At 42.4% G+C, this 21115-nt stretch overlaps 1 long non-coding RNA gene and 1 pseudogene across 1 annotated transcript; one reads left to right on the top strand and one right to left on the bottom strand.

Moving 5' to 3' along the window:
- Window positions 1-1162: 1162 nt before the first annotated feature.
- On the top strand, window positions 1163-15536 carry LOC138844446 (uncharacterized). The gene is made up of 3 exons (XR_011380297.2): window positions 1163-1695; window positions 3440-3576; window positions 14715-15536. It is a non-coding gene; the product is annotated as an uncharacterized LOC138844446 (long non-coding RNA).
- LOC100340883 (E3 ubiquitin-protein ligase RING2 pseudogene) lies at window positions 10600-11490 on the bottom strand (annotated as a pseudogene).
- Window positions 15537-21115: the final 5579 nt, after the last annotated feature.

Here is a 21115-nt window from a genome sequence, read left to right as displayed (position 1 = left end):
AGCTTTCATTCATTTTCTTTTTCAGTCAACATATATTGAGCACTTACTATGGCACTGTGCAAGGAGTGAAACAGGGGGAGACAGACTTCAAGTAATAATCACGGGAAACACATAACCAGAAATTTTCACTCTAATCGAAGGCAATATTTTTTTTCCAAGACACATCACTGTTGTATACACCTCTTAGAAAAACACTGCAATTAGAATGAGACACATCTGGGATTGTTAAGACACATCCAGATCTTCGGGGTGATAAAATATCCAAAGTTAAATCTTATCGATAAGATGCAATTAAAATGATGACTGGAAATTCCAGAGAGAGGCCGGTTCAACCGACTCCTTTACCTGATCAGCCACTTCCGGTGCCTTGGTCTGGAACCCATGAGATTTGGGGTATTTTGCCCAGGTGGCAGAGCCAGGCCGAAATGGCCCACGGCTTTGGACCTCCATTCTTCGGCCAGTTGGGGCCGGATTCCTTCCCTCAGCTTTGCGCTCAGAATCCACGGGCAGCAGCTAGGGCGCTCTGGAAGGTTACCAGCAAGTAGTTCGCCTCCAAACCCAGAGCAACTTGGCCACCTTGCCAGAGTAGGGAAGCTGCCAGGATTTGGCTGCAACTTTAGCTGTGGCTGGCTCCTGGCTACACTGTGCCTCATTCCAGGCTGGAGTACCTGGCCTCTATTGGTTATGAGTTTTAATTGAGGCATAATCCACATTCCACGAAATTAACTGTGATATTGTACCATTCAATGGCATTTAGCACGTTCAAAATACCGTACAACCATCAGCTCTTTCCTATCTAGTCCAAAACATTTCACCATCTCCAGAGGAGGCTCGATTAAAAACATATTCATTTAATCCTTTTTACCCCTAGCCTCTGATAATTAACAAATCTTGTCTCTATGGATTTATCAACTCTGGACCTATCATGTAGAAGATCACACACTATGTGATCTTTTTTCACCCAGCATATTTTTGAGATTCTTCCGAGGCAGCACGCATCAGAACTTAACGCTTTTTATGGCTGAATCATCTTCCACCGTATGAATAGACTGCCGTGTTTTTATACATTCATCTAGTGATGAGCATCTGAGTTTCTACACCCTTTGGCTACTGTGCATAGTGCTGCAATGCAGGTATACAAACATTTATTTGCATGTTTTAAATCCTTTTGCATACAGCGCTCGCGCCCAGCCTTCCCACGCTCTAGGTGTCCGTCCCCGACCATTTTCCGAACCTCCCCAGACCTCTCAGCTGTCTTCAAGTTCTCTCCACTCTTAGCCCCTTCCGCCACCTGTAGGAGGCTCACTCCGCTCCTTTCTAGACTCCCCTCTCACCTCCCTCCTCCACTACTCCGCAGTGGGATTGCGAGTCTGTCCGCACCCCCGCCCCCTTTGGCGCAGGCCCCGCCTGCTGTGGGCACCTTCGGAGCGCCAAGGCGCCGACTACAAGGCCCCTAGCCTTAGCCAGGCAGAGCTGCTCTCGCGCGCGCAGATCTCGCCCGGCCTCCACGCTCGCGTTTGCGGAGTGCACAGAGCACGCGCACACGGAACCAGGCGGCTTCGCGGAGGGCCCAGAGCGGGGAACTCGGGGTCTGGGCCTCGGGGTCTCAGAAGTGCAGGCTGACAGCGGAAAGAGGCGGCCGCGACGCGCGGACACCCGCGGAGAGGAGGCGGAGACTCGGGCCGATTCTCTCAGGTTTAAAAAAAAGGGGGGGGGGGAATCGAGAGGTGGAGGGGTGGGGCGGGAAAGGGTTAGGGGTTCCAAGCTGGGCAGCTGGCCGAGGCCTCCAGGCTGGCGCAGAGGACGTGAGACTTCAATTCGGGGACAAGGGCTTTCCCCGAACGACTGACTGCGGAACCGACCCGCCCCAAGCCCGGCACGCTGCGGAAAAAGGGCACTTCCCTTGCTGAGCCCGCTGGGAGGTTGGCGAGGCCCACGCGCCCGGGTGCGGCGATCTGGATACTGGCGAGTATCTCAGAGACGCTAAGCGCCAGCGATCCTCCTCGGTCCCACGCGGCTCCCGGGTACCCAGGCACCCGCTGCCCTGGGGCGGGCCCGAGGGGAGGGTATTCGCTCCGCCTCCTTCCAGACCTCCCAGGAGAGAGAAATTCAAAATGTTCGCCTAAAGCGGAATTAGAAGAGAAGCTTATTTTGGTGGAACAAAAAAAGAAAAAGAAGTTTTGAAATTCATGCAGAGTGTTTTCGAAATACACATTTTTCATGAACTTTTTGAAATACCCTTCTAGGCATGGATTTCAAGTTTCTTGCACCCAAACAAGCATCTTTTAATTCCGTTTCCACGAATTTTCTGAAATATCCTCGTCCAATAATTTAAGTGATCAGTTCAAATAATAAGCAATGAAATAAATGCATCAGTATTATTTCCCGTTTTAAAATTTGAACTTTTCTTTGAGTGATTGTGAATTTTTAGATTTTTTTGTTTGTTTGTTCCCCCTCCCCCTCAAAGAGCAGCTAACGCAAGAATTGGGTCTTGGCACAATCTGTGAACAGTTTGGGATTAGAGAGTTGTTTCTCTAAGGCAGTAGCAGCCAGAGAAAGACTCTGAGGCTAATTTTGAGAATCTTTGTTATCTCCCTTATTTATTAATGCCTTTAAGGCATTTCTGAACAAACTAAGAAAAGCATACCCTAACCCCAATCTCCATTCAGATCATGGCGCCCCACAGAGCCTGCTCACACTCATCACTAGAAAATATCTGAGACTTGGGGGGAAGGTGGCTGAAGAGTTTTGGCGGTAGAATTCTTCTTATCTGTTAATTCAAGAAACAACCATTGGCAACCACTCTGTGCCAGGCTCTTCACCAGACAGTGGAAATGAAAGACTCACCATTTATGTCAGAAATTAGACCGGAAGGTACTGGTGGTGTTCAGTACCTGTGCTCTGTTCTAGGTACTACCTCCTGGGAGAGCCATCCCCTCCACAGGGAGGAAGTCCCACCAACTCCAGCAAGCCCTCTGAAAATGGGCAAGATTGCCCAAAAGATTTTTTTTTAATGAACAGTAGAACAATCAAGATGTTAGTTCTAACCAGTAGAAATTAGTGCTAATTATTTCCTTCTTTATTGGGAGTCAAGAGATAGAGGGAGAATAGTGTTCTGCCCCCATTGTAAATCATTTAATAAACTGTTGCTGTTAATGGCTTGGGTGAGAAAGCTGTTGGAACTTACCAACACAGGAAGTAAATCTTAGGGTCCTTCTACCAGTTATCTCTTGTCACCAAGGCTGATTAACTGCTCTATACTTTCAGAGATATTTTGGCATGTAAAAAGCTTCTATCAGTTGCTACATGAATTTCAAGTTTTAGATAGGAAAAGTAAGGTGACAAACATTTGTCCTTGGAAATCCAGGGGTCTGTCTTCCTACATGGGGAGTGGAGGAAACCAGTCTCCACAAAGTTAAATAATAGTGTTTTCTTAAAGGCTGTCGATGAGACTGATGAAAGGAGCGAACCCAGTGGAGAAATGGAGTGACTGTGCTTCTCTGTGTTAGAGGTATCTTAAGTAAACAGTGCTCAGGAAGATGAAGTAGTTCCCTGGGTGTCATCACCAGGTACAAGGTAGGTGCCTCAGTCACATGTGGACAAAAAGTGGCCCAGGGTTGTGAGGAGCCAGTCTACTGGAAAATGGGGTTGTCTTTTTTATACAAAAGAGCAGAATTAATAGTTTCCATGTCAAATCCTATATTCATTTAAAATAAATCAGTCACTCATATAAAGTAGCAGAGAAAGAAATAGATTTCCCAGTTTCAGTCAGAATGTAGTACTGTTTCAGGAAATGGGTGTTGATGCAACTGCTTGACTCCTAGGCAAGGCTGACAACGGTATTTTTGGATCTCTATTGACAAATTAGACCTCCTCTTCCCTTATCTTCCATGTCCTTCCTTTTCTCCTCTCTTTCATTTTCCTTTTGTACAAGTAAGTGTTCCTGTACTGTGGAGAGGGTAGGTATAAACACTGCCAGAGGGGAATAAATTTATATAACATTTATGGATGAAAAGCAGGATATCTATGAGAAATTTAAAAAGACATCTGACCCAGCAATTACAACTGAAGGAATCTATTCTGCAGACACATTTGCGTATGTGCAAAATGGCCCATTTGTAAGAATACTCGCTGTTGCTTGTGATAACAGAAGATTTGAAACAACTTCAATGGGCATAAATGTAGAAGGATTTAAAGAAATAAGATCCCCTACAACTTTTATTGTGCAGCTGCTGGAAAGGCTCTGGTAATAAGTCAATATGTAGTGATTTCCAGGACATATTGCTGAGTGGAAAGAGAGAGATGGAGGACAATGTATGTGAAACACTTCTAGTTAAATTTTAGAAATATTTACATCTGTTATTGTATTGACATAAAATGTTTCCGGAAAGACACCCAGAAAGTTGTTGACTGGTGCCTCAGGGAAATGTAAGGGAGTAAGTTACCTTTGTACTAAATACAGTTGCTACCAGTTTTTACACCTAGTGTGTGAGTTATCTATTAAAATAAAATAATAAAGTAAGTGAAGCACTGGTAGAGGAAGTTTTTCTAGACTGACCACATTCTGTTGGGGAAGAATTGTGCAATTGTCAAATTGCTCTAACAGGAAAAGAAAAAAGAACCCACTAGGGTTAGTGGGTCAATCCAAGCCTTAGTTTCCTGATTTGTAAAATGGGTACAAGTGTGACTTCTACTTTGCAGATTGTCGTTTAGATTAGAAATAAGGTACAAACTACCAGAGTGTTAGAAACACAGCAGTTTTTCATTACATACTAATACATACACACATACACACACCTCTGACTCAGGATTTTGGTTTCTCCCAAGCAATTTCCACACTCAAGCTATGCTTGAAGCAGGAAGAATTTAGGCATAAATAACCAATTTTTTACCAGTATAGGATTTAATATTAACAGTATGTCCCATCCCCTTATATGTCATTGACTAAACAAACACTACCTATCAGATATAGTACATACTGTGTGCTTGGGTGCAGTGGTGAGCAGACAAAACTCAGATGTTTTAAAAAGTGGTATGCAGTTAAGAATCTATTTAAGTGATGCAGAATGAGTTTGTATTCAAGTTGTGCAGAATAAAATTAACGTGTCTCTTCACTGCTGTTCGTCTGCTGAAAGGTCGCTTGATATGAGGAAGGTGGGGCTGAGATCCTTTATGGCTGTGACTCTATTTGGTACATTTGGTTCCGCCTGGATAGAACTGCCAGTGTTGTCCTGTAACTTGCTAAAACATCATTGTGTCTTGGATGTTTTTGAAGGTTAGAAAAATTTTCCTTCATCTTTTAAACTGCTGCAGGTAGCCTGTTATTTGAATAAGTGTTCCATTTATCTAGTCATTCCCCTGTTGGTGGACATTTAAATTATTTTCAGGTTTTTTTACTAGGATAAAATGCACTCAAGATATTGTCTGTAGGGCTGTTTTTCATATATTCAAGTACTTCTTTTTTCTTTTTTTCTTTGAGGCTATCAACCCTTGCTTATATATGTTATAAATGTTTTCTGCCAGTTTGCTGCATGTGTTATTACTTTGTGTATACTATAGTAATATTCAACATACAAAATTTATCTTTTTTAAAGATTTATTTATTTATTTTGAAAGTCAGTGTTACAGAGAGAGAGAGAAAAAAAAAAAAAGAAAGAGAGGGAGAGACACAGAGAGAGATCTTCCATCTGCTGGTTCACTCCCCAGATGGCCACAATAGCCATGGATGGGCCAGGCTGAAGCCAAGACCTTTATCCAGGTCTCGCATGTGGGTGGCAGGGGCCCAAACACTTGGACCATCTTCTGCTGCTTTTTGCAGACCGTTAGCAGAGAGTTGGGTTGGAAGTGGAACAGCCAGGACATGAACTGACATCCATATGTCAGTGTTGCAGACGGTGGCCTCCCAGGCTATACCACAATGCTGGCCCCTTTAAATTTTTTAAAAAATATGTATGTGGGGCTGGAGCTGTGGTGTAGCAGGTAAGGCTGCCGCCTGCAGTGCCAGCATCCCATATGGATGCCAGTTCAAGACGTGGCTGCTCCACTTCTGATCCAACTCTCTGCTGTGGCCTGGGAAAGCAGCAGAAAGCAGCAGAGGATAGCCCAAGTCCTTGGGCCCCTGTACCTGTGTGAGAGACCTGTGCTGTGGCCGCTGCAGCCAATTGGGGAGTAAACCAGTGGATGGAAGACTCTCTCTCTCTCTCTCTCCTCTCTGCCTCTCCTTCTCACTCTGTGTAACTCTGACTTTCAAGTAAAATAAATAAATCTTTTTAAAAAATGTGTATGTATTCATTTAAAAACATTTGTTTGAAAGGCAGAGCAGTAGAGACAGAGAGATTTTCCTTCTGCTCATTCGCTCTCCAAATGCCCTTAATAGCCAGGATGAGGCCAGGCCAAAGCCAGAAGCTAGGAATGCTATCTGAATCTCCCACACGGGTGACAAGGATTCAACACTTGAGCCCTAACCTGCCTCCTGGATGCATTAGCAGGAAGCTGAATAGGAAACAGGGGACCCAGACTTGAACCAAGCTCTCTGATATGGGATGTGGGTGTCCCAAGCCACAGCTAACCTACTGGGCCACAACACCCACCCCTCTATTATCTTTTTAATAATCTTTCAGGGGTGGGCATGTGGCACAGCTGTTAGCCTCCACTTGGAACACTTGTTCCCCATATTCGACTGCCTGGGTTTCAGTCCCAGCTCTGCTCCTAGTCCTAGTTTCTTACAAATATGCACCCTGAGAGGCAGCAGGTGATGGCTCAAGTAGTTGGGTCCCTGCCACCCATGTGGGAGATCTGGATTGAGTTTCTGTCTCGTGGTTTCAGCCTAGCCTAGCTCTGACTGTTGTGGGCGTTTGAGCAGTGACCCTGTGGATGGATGGTCTCTTTATGTCTCATCTCTCTGCTTTTTGAATAAATTTTTTGAAAAAGCTTTGAAAAAACTGTTATAAAACATAAAAATTGTATGTATTTATAGGGTACTATGTGATAAAGGTTTTTATACACCCAAAATTATATGTACATTCTCCCACTTTTTCTATTAATATTTGACATTTATATATTTATCCATCTTGATTTTCTTCAGTGTGTGTGAAGATGTAGCAGGTAGCATGATGCCACTAGCCCCACCCTGTATGAACACTCCCAGGGTGCCCACATCTGAATCTCTGAAACATGAGAATGTGTTAGATTATATGATATGGCCTGGCCCACATGACAGCTGGACTGTACCACCCAACACTTCCTTTCTGTGCACCAAGCCCCTACTCCTTCTGTGTAATAGAACCTGCAGGAGGCCAGCGCCGCGTTCAATAGGCTAATCCTCCGCCTGCAGTGCTGGCACACTGGGTTCTAGTCCTGGTCAGGGTGCTGGATTCTGTCCCGGTTGCCCCTATTCCAGTCCAGCTCTCTGCTGTGGCCTGGGAGTGCAGTGGAGGATGGCCCAAGTGCATGGGAGACCAGGAGGAAGCACCTGGCTCCTGGCTTCGGATCAGTGCGGTGTGCCGGCCACAGCACGTCAGCTGCAGAGGCCATTGGAGGGTGAACCAACAGTAAAGGAAAGGCTGGCACCGCGGCTCACTAGGCTAATCCTCCACCTTGCGGCGCCAGCACACCGGGTTCTAGTCCTGGTCAGGGCGCTGGATTCTGTCCCGGTTGCCCCTCTTCCAGTCCAGCTCTCTGCTGTGGCCTGGGAGTGCAGTGGAGGATAGCCCAGGTCCTTGGGCCCTGCACCCCATGGGAGACCAGGAGAAGTACCTGGCTCCTGCCATCGGATCAGCGCGGTGCGCCAGCCGCAGTGTGCCGGCCGCAGCGGCCATTGGAGGGTGAAGGTGAACCAATGGCAAAGGAAGACATTTCTCTCTGTCTCGTCTCTCTCTCTCACTGTCCACTCTGCCTGTCCAAACAAACAAACAAACAAAAAACAAAAAAAAAACCCTGCAGGTTCTGCAAAGTGCCAAATGTAGAACCAGTACCCGCAGGAAATATCCAGTAGGATACAAGCTGTGTCCTCATGGTGACTTTTAAGTCATTATAATAAAATTACCATGGCCAGCATTCCCACTCCCATCATGGAGTGTGCATTCTTGTTTTGCTTTAAATACGTCTTGCTTTCTGTACTTTCCTTATGCCTCTGCTTTGAATTCTTTCACACGTGGAGGGAAGAACCTGGAATAATCCTAGGCAGCTGCACCATTTCCCACAACAGGCCCAATGTAATAACAAAGATTCTTATAAGTGGACAGGAAGGCAGAAAAAAGAACCAGAGCTGACAGCATGAGAAAGACTATACAACGTCGCTGGCTTTCAAGATGGAAGAAGGGGCCATAAGCCAAAGAATGTGGATGGCCCCTGGAGGCTGGAAGACAGACAGGAACACATTACTCCCTTAAGCCTTCAGGAGGAACATAGCCTTGTCAATGTTTTAATTTTAACCTGGCAAGTCCCATCTTAGATTTCTGATCTCCCAAAGTCTTAAGATAATACATTTACATTTCCCCCATATCTCTGTTAATTTTAATAGGAAAAGCATCAAGCATGCATTATAAAAGAAGTTAGGTGACAGAATACCAAAAAAAAAAAAAAAAAAAGAACTCTTAAGTAAACACTTGAAGGCTTCCTGTTGCTACCAGTTTTGTTTCTTCACTGAAATCTGTTATTGAACCAAGTTAGAACCTGATTTTGTTTGCTTCCCTCCCTCATGATCAGAAATTAAAAAATTATAGACAGAAAAATATAATATTGCATTAAAAGGAACCTCTTTCTAAAAAGAGGTGTTATGGGAAAAAATAGCATGAAGCTAAAAATTGTTTGAGAATTGTTTTTAAACACAATAAATTTTAGCCTTGGTCTTCATGAAGATTCTACAGTTTATATAGAAAACTATAAATATATAAGACTTCAGGAGAAAAAAAAGTCAGAATTCAAATTATTTAATATTCTGTAGGCCTAAGAAACTTTGGAAGAGAGTGGGAAAAGGAAAGCCAACTAAATAATTACCTAAGAATACAGAGTAGGGACCAGCACTATCCTATAGTGGGTTAAGCCTCTGCCTGTGATGCCGGCATCTCACATGGGCGCTGGTATGAGTCTCAGCTGCTTCACTTCTAATCCAGCTCCCTGCTAACTCACCTGGGAAAGCAAGGGAGTATGGCCCAAGTTCCTGGGCCCCTGCACCCATGTGGGAGACCTGAAAGAAGCTCCTGGCTTCTGGCTTTGGCCTGGCCCAGCTCTTGCTGTTGTAGCCATCTGGGGAGTGAACCAGCAGATGGAATATTTCTCTCTGTGTCTTCCTGTCTCTCTGTAACTCTTTAAAATAAATAAATAAATATTTTTAAAAAAAGAATACAGGGACCGGTGCCATGGCTCACTTGGTTAATCCTCCGCCTGTGGCACCGGCATCCCATATGGGCACCAGGTTCTAGTCCTGGCTGCTCCTCTTCTAGTCCAGCTCTCTGCTGTGGCCCAGGAAGGAAGTGGAGGATGGCCCAAGTGCTTGGGCCCTGCACCCACATGGGAGACCAGGAGAAGCACCTGGCTCCTGGCTTCAGATTAGCTCAGTGCGCCGGCCGTAGCGGCCATTTGGGGGGTGAACCAATGGAAGGAAGACCTTTCTCTCTCTCTCTCTCTCTCTTTCTTTCTGTCTATAACTCTACCTGTCAAAAACAAAAACCAAAAATACAGAACATACAGAACTATGAAACTTTCTGAGTAAAAATGTTACTCCAAAATGGAACCATATTTTATGAAAGCATACAACTTAAATATATTTTTACTTTTTTAAAAAAAAGATTTATTTAATTATTTGAAAGTCAGAGTTACACAGAGAGAGGAGAAGCAGAGAGAAAGAGAAAGGTCTTCCATCCGATGGTTCACTCCCCAATTGGTTGCAACGGCCGGAGCTGCGCCAATCCAAAGCCAGGAACCAAGAGCTTCTTCTGTGTCTCCCACGTGGATGCAGGGGTCCAAGGACTTGGGCCATCTTCTACTGCTTTCCCAGGCCACAGCAGAGAGCTAGATTGGAAGTGGAGCAGCCAGGATTAGAACTGGCGCCCATATGGAATGCTGGTACAGCAGGCCAGAGCGTTAATCCTCTGCGCCACAGTGTGGGCCCCCTTAAATATATTTTTTTTTTTTTTTGACAGGCAGAGTGGACAGTGAGAGAGAGAGACAGAGAGAGAAAGGTCTTCCTTTGCCGTTGGTTCACCCTCCAATGGCCGCCGCTGCAGCCGGCGCACCGCGCTGATCCTGGCAGGAGCCAGGAGCCAGGTGCTTTTCCTGGTCTCCCATGGGGTGCAGGGCCCAAGCACCTGGGCCATCCTCCACTGCACTCCCTGGCCATAGCAGAGAGCTGGCCTGGAAGAGGGGCAACCGGGACAGAATCCGGCGCCCCAACCGGGACTAGAACCCGGTGTGCCGGCGCCGCAAGGTGGAGGATTAGCCTATTGAGCCACGGCGCCGGCTCCCCTTAAATATATTTTTAAAAGCAAAGAAATAGTGTCAGTCTCTTCCAAAAGGGAACTTTTAGATTAAAGGGGAAAAGATTCTAGTAGTGTAAAGGAGCCTGGCTCAGAAAGAAAACTGAACATATCCAATATCTGTCTATAAGAGCACTGATGGCACAGCTTTAATGTTAAAGAAACAGGCCAGAAAAATTTCACTCTGAGAATTGTTTTTAAAAGCTCCTTTGTGCTCCTTTGTGGGTGCACAATAAAGTTCCATGGGCATGTTCACCTTCCAGTATTTCTCACTGACCAATTCCAAAGGAAAAGAGCCATTTAAAACAGTGAACTAACCACTGGCTGTTGCAATATAAATGGCATGCTGCTTCTCACTGGTTGAATCAAGGTTTATCTGACTTTGATTCTCCTTTGTTTGGAAGTTCTTCTAAAGCTAACCTTAGAGCCAGATACTTAGGCAAGTAATCAATGGTGGCATTACCTGAAGTTTTAATGTGCCTTGTCTGTGTATTGTCATCTTTTTTCCTAAGTGTAGGATGAGGTCTGAATACTAATTCAGTTTCACTAGCCCCATCCATCACTGGATCAGTAGCCACCAATGCACTGTTATTCTCAAGCCCAGAATCATCAGATGTTTTGGTCCAATTGTTACTAGGCCTGCTTCCTGATTGCTGTGGGTGTATGCATTGCTGTAGTGAGAATGGTCACAATTATCTTCTCCACTACCATTTTTGATTTGTTGTTTCTTGCCTCGCTATTGATGGCCTGTATTTTCGTTCCTTCCTCAGTGCTGTGACTCAGTGCTTGCTGATGATTGTGGTTGTTGATCCTGGCTAATACTTCCTTGATGAGCTTCAAATTTATCACGACTTGAATAACTCTGCTTATGAATGGATCTGGCCTCAGTGATCTTTTGGAAACCAGCATTTTTCCAACAGATAAAGGCCATACTAATGCAGTCTGCACAGAAACAGTATGAACTCTCCTTTGTGGTCATGGTGCTCTTCAGCATATCCAAACCAACTGGGCACATTAATTCACTGTGTAGACTTCTAGATGAAACCCCAATTTCCAAACCATCTGTTATTGCCTCTTGGAAAAGAGTTACTGAGATGTTCATTGTAGTTCACATAAGCTGAGTTCCCAAGTTTTGCTTAAGGGTTAAGTTCCTGAGATATCGCTTCCCCCACCCCTACCCATGACTGGAATGACAATTTTGCACCAGTCTCTGCAGCCACTAGCACTGCTGCATGATATCACATTTACACTATTTTAAGCACCTGCCAATAAGAAAATTTATTGTGTCAGCAACAGGAAACTAAACTATAAGAAATTTATGATATGCATTATTCTAAGAATGACTCCCAGTGACCTGCTCTTATATCATCTTCTCTACTTTGTGTGCAGAGCATCATATATCACTAGGGAACTGCAAATTAAAACTAATGAGAACCATCAGAATGGCCAAAATCCCAAACACTGATAACACCAAACACTGATGAGGATGTGGAGAAACATTCACTCTCATTCATTATTGATGGGAACACAAAATAGTACAGTCACTTTGAATGATTTGCTTGACATATTCTTATAGAGCTAAATATAATCATACTATGTTGTCTAACATAAATTACTCCTAGGAATTTACTCAAATGTGTCAAAAACCTATGTTCATGTAGAAACTTGCACACAAATGTTTATAGCAGCCTTGTTGGTGACTGCCATCTATTAGAAGCAACCAAGATGTTTTTCAATAGGTGAATGCATAAACAAATTGGTACAATTGAATAATAACGGCACTTTATTCAGTAATCAAAAAAGATATGAGCAGGCACTTGGCCTAATGGTTAAGACACTAGTTAGGACACCTGTGTCCCACATTGGAGTGCTTGGTTTCATTACCCTGTGTGACTCCTGACTCCAACTTCCTGCTGATGCAGATCTTGGAAGGCAGTGGTGATGGTTCAAGTAATTGGGTTCCTGCAACCCACATGGGAGATCTGAACTGAGTTCCTAACTCCCGGCTTCAGCCCTGTGCAACTGTTGCAGTCATTTTAGGGATTAAACTAGTGGATGGAATCTCTCTGAGTTTCTCTTTCTCTCTGCCTCTCGAATAAATTTTAAATAAAAACTTCAAAATAAAGTAGCAAGCCACAAGAAGACATTGAAGAGCTTTATTGCTAAGTGAAAGCAGCCAGTCTGAAAAGGCTGGCTGAAAGAATCAATATTGCTATTTGGAAATTAGTAATACAGTACATAAAGAGAGGGAGCTAGGAGGTGCCACATTTTGTCCTGTAGAGAGAAGTAAAAAAATGCCAGTTTCTGGAGAGAAAATAAAGCTTTTATAACCAGTGGTCAAATGTGAATGACCATGTGGCTCAGAGAAAGAGAGCGTAACAGAATGTCTGCTTTCATTCTAATGACTTTCTTGTTCCTGGTTTTTGTGTCCTTGTGTTAAACTCCACTTTTATTTTTCTCCTAAGCACTGAGGTGCCAACTACTCTGGAAAGTATCCTTTTCTGAGAATCTTCCCCAAGAAATGAGAAGTCTGGCCGAGTCATCCTCGCATCTGTAAAATGGAGATGTGAAGCTTTATATACTTGGTTGTTGTTAACATAATTCCATTACCCTTGAATAGCTGTGGGAAAATTCCATGCAGACAACAGGTCATAATCCCAAACAATTCAAACACAACAGGTTACAACATGCTAAGTAACCAACATAAAGATGATAAAGCTACATGTGTAGAGGAAGAAAATGGCGATCAGGCTAGAGTCATGGCAGCGGCACTGAATATGAGAGACAGTTGTAGTCATTTAAAACTCAATTAAAATGATTAACTAATTACTCTACAAAGTCAACAACACAGGAACATCCAAGGCATTTGTTGATTTTTGTTTTAATGAAGGTTATCTGACCTGAAGCCAACATCATTGTTACTGTAGGTACTTAGGTATTTTAACACCTTTACTCTGGATAAATTATTTTTTTAATTGTGAAGCATAACACTCATACAGAAAAATGCACAAAACATAAACATTCAGTTTCATGAACAATAACAAAGCCAACACCCATGTTCCAACCAAGTAGGTGAAGAAATACAATGGCTGCAGAGCCTCCCTAATGTCTTTTCTGATCAAAAACCCTCCTTTTTTCTTAATGTAATTTCTATATTGAACTTGTAAAAGTCACTTCCTTGTTTTTCTTTATACTTTTCACCTATGCATTTGTCCCTAAAAGTATTGTTTTGCTTTACCTATTTTTATTGTTACATTGATAGAATCATGCTCTAGGTATTTTTTTTTCTTTTTTCACCATTAGGTTTATTTGTAAAGTACATCATACTGTTTTCACTCTTGACTAGAATTTCGTTGTATGAACATACTAAAACTTATTGATCCTTTGCATTGTTAATAGGCATTTGGGTTTGTTTCCACTTGGGCTCTTAAAATTCTATAAGAAATTATTGCAGGGGCCAGCAATGTGGTGTAGCAGGTAAAGCTGCTGCCTCAGAGCCAGCATCCCATATGGGTGCCAATTCGAGTCCTGGCTTCTCCACTTCTGATCCAGCTCTCTGATGAGGCCTGGGAAAGCAGTAGAAGATGGCCCAAGTCCTTGGGTCCCTGCACCCAAGGGAAACCCGGAGGAAGCTCCTGGCTCCTGGCTTTGGATCAGCAGAGCTCCAGCCATTGCGGCCAACTGGGGAGTGAACCAATGGATGGAAAGACCTCTCTCTCTCTCTTTCTGCCTCTCCTTCTCTCTCTGTGTAACTCTGACTTTCAAGTAAATAAATCTTTTTTTAAAAAAGTTATTATTGCAGATATATACTGGAACACCTGTATACAAGTTTTTAATATCTGAAGTCAGTCTGTTTCTGCTTGTAGTTTCTGTGAAATATCACACATGGCATCTTTTTAACCCATGTGATTGCTTATCTTTGTAAATTGATCAATGTTCTTGAAAAATTACTTGTAAGAATAATTTGAGGTCTGGCATAAGTTTCTTATCTCCAGGAAGGATTTTGTTATATTCATGCAGATATTTAAACTCTGCTGTCTTAATGTGAGTGGTTGTTGGCTTAAAGGTAGAGACTCAATCTAATTGTGGCACCTGAGAAGTGGGTCTGGTGGGAAGTGTTTGGGTTGTTGGGATTGTTCCCTTGGAGGGTGGTTCTCATGAGGAGGGTTGGTTATTGTTTGAGTTCAAGTTTGGCCTAGCTTCTGTCTTTCTGTTTTCCTGTGATCAATTCCTACACAGCCACCATGACCAGACTCCGCAGAAGCCGGACTAGGAGGCCTCCTGACTCTGAACTGTATCCTCCAAACTGTAAGCTGAAATAAATGTTTTCTTTCCCAAGAAGTTCCTCTCAGGTATGTTAGTTGAAGTAACAAGAAGTGGACTGATAAAGACTTTTATTTGTTTTATCACTGGTGGTGGTGGACACTTAAACCAAATTTATGGCTTGAGTTCTATGACTCATTCAGGCAATGTGGATCCCAGTTGAAAATATCTGGATAGACCAATTTATCTCTTCCCCTGTACTTGAAGATGTAGCTCTTTGAGTATCCTAAAATGGAGAAGTGTGGGAAAAAGTCTTTTAAGCACCACACCTAGAGCAGGGCTGGGCTTTCACTTCTGCTCTCCTTACTTTGCAAGACTATTAAGACAAAAGTGAATTTGCTGTACCAGCCAATTGTTATCAGGACAAAAGAAGCTTTGTGGTTGCCTACTCCCCTGAGTTCCTGTAATGCTTTATCACTTTATTAGCTCTCCAGTGCATTTGAAATATTTTTTAAAATGTATTTAAAACTTTTAGGTGCTTTCTTGTAGGAGTCGTATTTGAAGTTACTCACCTCACATTTTCTGGGAATAGAAATTCCAAGTTAAGTAATTATGAAATAATTTCAGGACCTGCTGCAATGATAGAGTAAGCTTGGATCTGACCTGCCATCCTGGCATGGAGAACACTTAGCCAGCCAATATTCTTGCCTTTGTTAGATTCCAGTCCTTACCGATATTGGTTTGCAGATATACTCAAAATCTTTCTAGCTAGAAAATTGTTATCTGATGGCTGATAAGCCCATGAGAGTATTTTAGGCATGGAAAGCCAAGACACCCTGGGGGCGGGGGGGGGGGAGGGAAAGGAAGACCTAAATGGAAGATCTCTGCAAGTGAGATCCCAGTGAAAAGAACGGGGCCATCAAAGAAGGAGGTACCTTTCTCTGAAGGGAGGAGAGAACTTCCACTTTGACTATGACCCTGTCAGAATAAGATCAAAGTCGGCGAACTCAAAAGGCTTCCATAGCCTAGGCAACTCATGACTAGAGCCTAGGGAGATTACTGACGCCATAAACAAGAGTGTCAAATTGTTAAGTCAACAACAGGAGTCACTGTGTACTTACTTCTCATGTGGGATCTGTCCTTAGTGTGTTGTCCAATGTGAAGTAATGCTATAACTAGTACTGAAACAGTATTTTACACTTTGTGTTTCTGTGTGGGTGCAAACTGATGTAATCTTTACTTAATATACTGAATTGATCTTCTGTATATAAAGATAATTGAAAATGAATCTTGATGTGAATGGAATGGGAGAGGGAGCGGGAGATGGGAGGGGTGTGAGTGGGAGGGAAATTATGGGGGGGGGAAGCCATTGTAATCCATTAACTGTACTTTGAAAATTTATATTTACTAAATAAAATATAAAAAAGCTAAATATTATCAAAAAAAAAAAAAAAGAAAGAAAATTGTTATCTGGTCTCTAGTAGGCCATTCTGCATTTCTGCCTCTGCTTTGAAGTTTCCATTATCCTCTTAATTCTCCTTCTTAGGAAAACAGCCAGATTTCCTGTGCCCAAAACCAAAATCTTGCTATACAAATGTTCTGTTTTTTTTTTTTTCACTGAGTTAAAGATTAGTATTTTTATGGCTCTCTAACGAATCTAAGATCAACTCTAATTTTAATAACGGGACATCTGAAAACTCTTGTAATATATTGTGTCTTTACAAAGATACTTCCTGGTGATATACAAGTTCTACCTCATAGGTCCACATGCAGACCATTTTGCTTTTTCAGTTCTCTTAAAACTTATAAATATCTAGTCGTTCTTGAAAAATTCTAGAGGTTAATACCATCTATTAAGAGTTACTTTATAGTTCTCATTGTGTAGCAGAAGCATAGGGCTGCTTGCCTTGTTTCCAAACTCCCCCTTCTATTTCTGGGAACTTGTACTTCTCATCAACACCCACACCACTAAACAAGCAACACAATAACAGTTATAATACTTTTGGTAGTTATATTCTTACAGTTTTGCCTCATATTTCTGCCTACATTTGATGGAATTCCAGCAAAGCTTCTAATTCTCTAGAAATTTGAAAGTGGAACTAAATCATTCCTGGATCCCCTAGCTGGAATTTTGAACCTAGGCACCATTGTAGATTGGAAAACAGAAAATTTCTATAATAATCAGGCTCAGATCAAAGTTTTTTGGGCATTGAAACAATTACAATTTTGCAGGTCTCCTTTAGGAAAAACAATAAAAAATTCAAAATTCAAAGCCAGTTATGAGCAATACAAGGGACCCATGTAGTAAGAGGTTCTGAAGGTTAAATGAAAATTGATCTTTAAGGCAAATTGATCTCTGCTAATGCTTTCATCCAGTGTTACCCAAAAGACTTCCCTGCTGTGCTAGAAAAATGCTATATTTACCATTTCTAGTGCAGTAGCAACAGCCTTATGTGGCTATTTATCATTTAAAAGAAAAGATTTATTTATTTATTTGAAAGCCAGAGTTACCCAGAGAGAAGAATATATGGAGAGAGAGAGAATCTTCTACCCACTGATTAACTTCCCAAATGGCCACAACATCCAGGGCTGGGCCTGGGCCCATGTGGATTCAGGGGCCCAAATCCTTGGGCCATCTTCTGTTTCTCTTCGTGCACACTATCAGGGACCTGGATTGGAAGAGTAACAGCTGGGTCTTGAACTGGCACCCATATAGGTTGCCAGCATCTCATAGTTGGCAGCTTTGCCTGCTCCGTCACAATGAATGCTGTGTAGCATTTGAAAGATGTCTAATGCATCTAAATAACTGAATTTTATATTATAGTTAATTTATATTACAGTAGCCTCCTATACCTTGTGGCTACTCCATTAGTCAGGAAGCTATAAAGGAGATGTGCAGAATAAAACAGGACATGGCACAAAGAGATTTAGAGAAAGAGAACATCCTGAATTTCCTACAGTCTCCGGTTTCCAGTACTGACTTGTACCTGCATCCCTGTCCTTCTGTTACAGAGAATTTTTGTTACTTACAACCTAAAGATACTATATTAGTTTTCTAGGGCTGCCATAACAGAATGCAACAGGGTGGCTTAAACAACAGAAATTTATTTTTCTCATATTTCTGGAGGCTGGAAGCCCCAAATCAAGGCTTTGGCAAGTTTGATTCTCCTGAGGCTTCTCTCCTTGGCTTGCAGAGGGTGGCCTCCTCACCACGTCCTCATTTGGCCTTTTCCCTGAGCCCACGTTTAAGGACACTAAGTCCCTTTGGATTAGGGCCTCACCCTTGTGATCTCAGTTAACCTTGAGTGTTTCCTTAAAGGCTGATCTCCAGATATAGTCACACTGGAGGTTAGCTTCAACATATGAATTTTGGGGGAACACAATTCAATTTATAATAGTTTCCTAATTAATACATCTAATTGATTTGTCTGTTCTCATCATTTTCAAACCTAACTGGATGAAGAATCTGTGGTAATAATATGGATTTATACGAATCCATAGATTGTGGAGTGATCTAGTTTTTCTTTATTTCTTTTTCTAAAGATTATTTATTTGGAAGGCAGATCGAGAGAGAGACAGACAGACAGACAGGCAGAGAATCTTCCATCTGCTGATTCACTCCCCAGATGTCCTTAACAGCCAGGTTTGGATCAGGTGGAAGCTTGAAGTCAGGAACTCCATTCTGGTCTCCTACTTGGGTAACAGGGGCCTAAATCCCTAGGCCATCTTCTACTGCTTTCCCAGGTACATTAGCAGGGAGTTGGATCAGAAGTGGCTTAGCTGGGATTCCTACTGGCACTCTCATACAGGATGCCAGCATTGCAAGCAGTAGTTCAACCCACTGTGTCACAATGCTGTGCCCTTTTCTTTAATTTTTTAAAATTTATTTAGTTGAGAGACAGAGAGATAGAGACAGAGAGACAAAGAGCCTGTTCCTATCTGCTGGCGTACTTCACAAATGCCTGCAACAGCTAGGGCTGGGCCAGGCCAAAGCTGGGAGTTGGGAACTCAATCTAGGTATCCCGCATGGGTGGCAGGGACCCAAGCACTTGAGCCATCATGTGCTGTATTCCAGACTGCACATTTGCAGGAAGTTGGAATTAGAAGCAGAGCCAGGACTTGAACTGGGGCATTCCAAAATGGGATCTGGGCATCCCAAGCAGAGTCTGAACTGCTGTGCCAAATGCCTGTCCCTCTATTATATTTTAAGGCAGGCAGACACAAAACAATAACTCAATTCCTGATGTGAGTTTTCTAAGTTTCCATGGTATATAAATACTCCATCCATAGCCTATTTCTACATACCAATGTGACCTCACCAAACAAAACAGGGAAGTAGCATACCATTTTGTATTACTTCCACCATGTAGATACACTAGACATAACCTCAAAAGTAGGGCTAATAGTAAAAAAATTTAAGAAGTGATGAATATTGAGTATTTATTACCTTTGTTTTAAAAATGATTTATTAATTTGAGTGGCAGAGAGACATAAAAACAAAGCATCCCATTTGCTGGTTCACTCCCCAAATGTCTGCAACAGTAATCACTGGATGAAGCTGAAGCTGGAACTGAGGAGGCCAATTCAGGTTTCCCATGTGGGTAGAAGGGTCTGGGTTGTAGGTGGCTTCAGCCACCATATACTGCCATCCATGGTACACATCAGCAAGAAACTGGGACAAGAGTGGAGCCAAGGTTTGAACCCAATAATGAATACAGTCATCCAAACCCATGTCTTAACTTCTAGGATGGATGCCTGCTCGTGTCACCTGTTTTTTTTTTTTTTACAAGGTATGCATTTATAATGAATAAAAAAGGTATAACGAGGTAAAAAAAGTATAAAGAGGTATTTAGTTATATATGAAAGAGTTAGAGAGAGAGAGATCTTCCATCCACTGGTTCGCTTCCCATATGGTCATAACAGCCAGGGCTGAGCTAGACTGAAGCCAGGAGCCAGGAAGTTCATCTAGGTATTCCACGTCGGTGTCAAGGGGCCCAAGTACTTGAGTCATCCTCCACTGCTTTCCAAGGCCATTAACAGGGAGCTGGATTGGAGGTAGAGCAGCTGGGACACAAACAGGCAGCCGTATAGCATGCTGGCATCACAGGTGGCAGCTTTACCCACTATGCCACAACACTGGCCCCTTATCTGTATTGTTATTTATGTAATTATAACTATGGATAGTTTAAATTTTAGAAATGGCTGTGTTTAACAACTGGTTTGCAACATTCTTGAAAATTTAATAATTGGGACTTACTAGCTAGTTTAAGGTGGTTTTAGGAACTCACTGTGTGTGTGCACATCCCTGACTCAACACCACACTAGTCTACAGGAGAATTAGGAGAGATAATGGAAGATAGGATACCCTACATATTAAAGAAGTAGCTGCTGTTTGTAATGTGAGCTGAGTGATTAAAACAAAGAAGTGTAATTCACACCTCAAGGGCTGAGGGATGTCCAAGCCTTTGGGTGTTTTCAGGAGTTAAAATTAATTGCTACTTCTAAGGATAAAGTTTAAAAACTTGCTACTAGATTCCAAATCCCCTTAAGCTGGGTGGTAAAAATATCATCTTAAGTGTTAAAGTGATCATATGGATAGGATTTAGTGTCTGGCAATAATAATAGATAGAATTAAAAAGGAGTGAATGCTCCAACATGGGAAGTAGTCCACACAGCAGACTCATAATGACAATTGCTTTAAACAGCACTCTAACCTCAGAATCAGCCCTTAAGGCATTCTGGTCTAGCTGAAAAGCCCACAAGAGCATTTCAGGCATGGAAAGTCAAGAAACTGTGGCAAAAAATGTCCTACATGAAGGATCTCTGTGAGTGAAACCCCAGTGGAAGGAAGTGGGCATCAAAGAAGGACGCACTTTTCTCTGAAGGGTGGAGAGAATTTCCACTTTGCTTATGGCCTTTTGGAGCCATAATTAATACATTTTTGTCATCTAAAGTCCATATTTTAATGGGTTTCATTTGTTTTTACATAAAATCAATTTTCTCTACTAGGATCTCATCCAGCATATCATATAACGGTTAGCCTTCTTAGGCTACTCTTAGAAATGAAGTTTTTTAGTTTTTCCTTGCTTTGATGAACTTGACAGTTTTGAAGGTAACTGGTCAGGTATTTTATAAATACTCATCTTTGGGCTTTTTCAGGTGTTTTTTTTTATAATTATGAGACTGGGATTATGGACTTTCAAGAGGAAGACTAGAAAAGTGAAAAGCCATTTTAATCATATCACATCCTTTAATCATATCATATCATTTAATCATATCCTGACCACCTTAATGAGATAGTGCTAGTCAGGTTTTCTCATCACAAACTACTTGTTTATTCCCCTTTACATCCTGTACTCTTTGGAGCAAAGTCTCTA

Source organism: Oryctolagus cuniculus, chromosome 1, assembly GCF_051225735.1.
Source record: "Oryctolagus cuniculus isolate XC-2025 breed Fujian yellow rabbit chromosome 1, ASM5122573v1, whole genome shotgun sequence".
Classification (NCBI taxonomy): Eukaryota; Metazoa; Chordata; class Mammalia; order Lagomorpha; family Leporidae; genus Oryctolagus; species Oryctolagus cuniculus.
Note: the sequence above shows the minus strand (reverse complement) of the source record. Positions and strands in the feature narration are given on the sequence as shown.